The following is a 4,578-nucleotide window of genomic DNA, read 5'->3' on the forward strand; positions in this document are numbered from 1 at the left end:
GATTTTTTTGTGAAAATTGTGGCCTGAGATTTGAGATGAAGGTTGCTTGATATGCAAATATTTACCGACTGATGTAGAAAATCTGCAAGATGGAAACAACCAGCAAAAGGCCTCTGTGTGTATTATTGTAGGGTCCACCTTACAATATAAGGCGACTGTTGTTGTTGTGATTTGGTGCTGTATAAGTAAAATAGAATTGAAGCTAAATAGTTTGATATGAGGTTTTAAAATAAACAGCGTGCAGAATCATGTGACTAGCGTGGCTAGCGCTAGCCTCTGAAGAGATAAGAAGCCTTTCCTTTTGCTGTATGATTCAAAATTTGACATATTTTTGCTGTGAGATTTAGGACCTCACAGTTTATACACTATAAAGTGATACAGTCAAATAATGAACTGCTTAGTTGGTTATGAAAGTAACATTCAATGGCTGCTCTGGAATACTTGTCATTGCAGATTGACAGTCCCTCCAAGATTTGTCAATGGCTTTGTTGAATACAAATGTTAGTGTAGCTTCAGTGTGGCTGACAGAGAAAATACTCCCTCAGCCGCTGGAGATTATCGGTAGATCCCCCACTGTTAATCTTCCAGCTGAATGCTGAAGACCGGGGTAGTCACTTTGCCACGTGTTGAGAGTCGAAGCAATTCTCTCTCTGCTCACTGGTGGTCCATAGTTACAAATCACATCATCAAGTGTCTGAACACCCATACCCACCTCTTCTCCAGCAGATTGATGGTGAAATGGAGGAAAAATCAATGGCTTCCCTCCCGTCAGAAGGAGCCAGCTCTGTCATGTTTTGGAGTTTGATGTTACCCTCTCTTACTTTCTTCCGACTACAGGAAATTGAAAGCTCAGTTTGAGCGAACTGACACACCTGGAGTCTCTCAAGTTGATATAATGAATGATTTCAATCTGCCGCCTTACTCGTGAAGTATCGGTTACGCCTTTTAAAAACAATTCTGAACCACTAGAGAAGATTACAGTGATCAGGTTGAGCTGGTTGAGTTTTTAAGTAAATGATTGTTAGTCTTCCAACCGAAGGCTTCTGTGTAGGTGACCCTTTGAGTAACAGCAGTCAGTTTTCCTGCTAGTCCCCCCCGCCGACCACCTCCATCACTTCATCCTTATCACTGTGACACACTGCAACTGTGAAGCAAGGTTTCATTCACTGCATTCAGTGAAATGAGCAAACATCACTGAGCTTTTTCACTTCGACACTTATCCCCCTTCCTCTAATGGGAAATTCAAATATCACATATCAGCTGAATGCAATATTCACTTAGCGAGAGATAACACTCTGCCTGATGTGTCTCATGTATCCGCTTCAGAATGGGCACGGCTCAGTCTCTGACACCAGATCTGACCGTGAGACTGGGAGTATAAATTCTGTCTGAAGCTCGTGTGCTGCCTGTTCGCTCGCTGCTTTATTGGTGCATGTGTTGGTCCTCTTGTATTCCCTCGTGTATTTGAGGGAGAGCAGATTCCAAGGCATCTGCGCTTGTCCTGCTGCTCCCCGGACGTTTTTTACACCGGCACCATCCCTTTTCATTTCGGCTGGCATTCTAATCAGAGCGTTATGAGCTTCAGCGGGTGAAGTACGCAGAAAGTTGTGTTTCCTGACAGCCAATAAAAACCTTATAATCTCCTTGATTCAAGTGGCCCACCGAAAAAAAAAAATACTAACTAGTGCTATCACTCAGACCGCCTCCCTCCCTTTTTCTTTAATGCTCTTTTTTATTTAATATATAGCCCATGAAAAATGAGAGACTCCCGCTTGGCCGTGTAGATATTTTGTTGCTGATGATGCGAGACGAATTTCCATCACAGCTTTGTTTCCAGCGGGTGAGCGGATAATCTTTTACAGTGCAGGGAGGGAGGGCGCCACTCCCATCAATCTTCAGGGGTTATAGCGGTGGCGTGGTTGCCTTACCTGACCAGAACACCTCCACATCGTGGCAATAGAGGCCTATTAAGGGTCAGGAGCCACGAGGGGGTGGGGGTGGCACACCGGAAGCTTACTGACAAAGCAGCTACCTTCCAAAACCCGTTTGAACCCCTCTGGAAACAATGCTTCACCTCTCTTCCATTACTCCTGTCATTGTTTTTATGTCATTTTTCTAACAAGGCAGTCACATCTGAGAGAGAAGCATTGCTTTCCCCACTGACAGCCCTGTGAAACGTTTCAGCCAGAGCCTCAGCTGCTCCTTTTCTCGACGCTAAACTGCTCCAGAGGTTTCACCCTTCTGTGCTTCTCGATTGTGTGCACTGTGTGCTGTAGAGCAAAAGGTCTCCGTTTTAGTCGTGGCATACTGCCCGGGCAGCCCCTTGAGAAGCATCCCCCACCCCTCTTGCACTGGCGTAGTAGCTTGCAGGCGTGCTGCACGCTCCTCTTCGCACCCCACTGCCCTGGCAATCGCCTACTTGCACCTCTCCCCCGATGGAGATGATGCTGCCCTGATTGACAATAATGGGAAGTGGCAGAATCAATGGGAGACAAGAGAAGGGGGTGTGCGTCAAATTCTCCAGGAGTTTCTAGTCACAGACCAGGGGGCTCTGGCACCAGTCACCTGTCATCCCTGCAGCTCCGGGATTAGGGCCTGTGACAGCACAGGCATCCTGAGAGAAAGATGCTGCGGTCATCATCGTCCCTGACAGCCTGGAAATGGTGCCTCTCCCGCACGCTTAGGACTACATATATGTCTCATTAAGGGCTGGATTCAAGCAACACAATGCTTTAAGGGAAGTAAATGTGCTGGAGCTTCTAAAGTCTGCATGTATAGATGAAAAAACTCTTAGGTTAAGATAAAATTACTGAACACATGATACTGTATATAGAAAAACCTGGAAGAAGTGCGTGACCTATCCTCTAATGAGCCATTTAACAGAGTGCTTTCAAAAGGTATCTTATTTCAAGGATTAAAATAGCAGTTCACCTTGTGCCTTGTGGCCATGTGACACGTGTGTGTGTGTGTGTGTGTGTGTGTGTGTGTGTGTGTGTGTGTGGAGCATTGAATGGAGGGCAGGTGGCAGGTGTCAAGACAGAAGGGGCACTCTAATTGATCAGCAAAAGATGCACATGAAGAAGACGTTAAAGCAAAATGAAGTCATAAGAGTGGATTGAGACATTTATTAAGTTAGACGAAAGGCCCTCAGAAACGTTGAGATTGTTTATTGATTTTTGTGTTTTGGCTGGCTGCGCCGGGGTAATCGCTCGTGCTTCTGCCACCGAGGCTACGCGGGCTCGAGCGCAGCCAGATGTTCAGGTGGAAGCGCTGACTTCCTCTAAAAGAGGCAACTTTAACCAGCAGAACACAGACTTCATTAGGGCTGCAATTGTTCTAGCATTTATAGAAGGGTCCTGACCTGATATGCTGCCAGTCCATTAGCTGGGAATGCCAGCAGCACGGAAATGCTGGAAGCAGTGAATTCTGTGTGCTAAGTTTTTCCACACTGGGTGAGCATACTTCTTTCTTTGCTTTTTACTAAGAAAAATACTGTATAATAATTACTGGGAATATTTGTTGAAATTCACATGAAAAACACTGATCGTATGATTTTCCATAGCTCCTGTTTCATAAAAGCGGAAGTGAAGTAACCTGTTTGAAAACTTTAAATTATTTTTGGACCACGGTCAGACCATTTCAATGTTTTATGAGATTTTAAAGACTAAGCCAGGGATGTCAAACTCATTTTACATTATGGGCCCCACACAGCCCACTTTGTTCTTAAGTGTGCCAGGCCAGTGAAACTACAGGATAAATGTGTTAAACTTATAGCACCCCCTTGCCCAAAATGTCCTGTAATTATGAAATATAAACTTTCTGCAAATTAATAATTGCAATTAGAAAAAAATCTATAAAACTTACAAAGCTACAGCTACAAATCTAAATCCATTCATAACCTCAATCAGCTGTCCACTGGACCAGACTGGAGTCTTTGCCAGGCCAATTCTGGCCCCTGACCTTATGTTTGACACTCCTGGACTAAACAATGAATAAGGAAATTGTCAGATAGCTGACAATTAGTTGCAGCTCTCTGTTATGTATGTGGATATGTATCAACTCAAATCACAGTTTATATAATTTCTGTGCCAGAAAATTAAATAAAAATTATTTTCCTATTTCATGACCATGCTGCAGTACTGCTTCGCATGTGTGTGTGTGTGTGTGGTGCTGGTGAGTGTTAGGTAGAGTTCAACCATACTGGTGACATCAATCTGCCTGTTCTTTATTAGACGAAGCAGTGAGGTGTAACTGACTGCATTGTCCACAGATGGACTGGGCCCCATAGCACACGGGACCCTGGTCAGCCACCCTTACAATACAATCAATAACCACACACTCATTATGGGAGCCTTGCCTGCCTTCTCCTCCTGCCTGCTCCATGGAGCCTCTCTCTGTTTCACCCAGTCTTTAACTCCCCTTTTCAAACTACATTTTAATCTTTCTGCCTTTTCACGTACTTTTTGTTTCTACCAAAACATCACATTAAAAGCCCAAACTGAAAGTGCTGAATAGACACCTACACATCTCAGCTCCAGCTTCCCACGCTTGTTCGATGTTCTGTTGTCAGGCTGGACA

The sequence above is a fragment of the Aulonocara sp. 'chitande type north' Nkhata Bay genome, linkage group LG19, assembly GCF_057382095.1.
Source record: "Aulonocara sp. 'chitande type north' Nkhata Bay isolate Kocher_YH1m ecotype deep benthic linkage group LG19, A_spYH_male_GT1.1, whole genome shotgun sequence".
Lineage (NCBI taxonomy): Eukaryota > Metazoa > Chordata > Actinopteri > Cichliformes > Cichlidae > Aulonocara > Aulonocara sp. 'chitande type north' Nkhata Bay.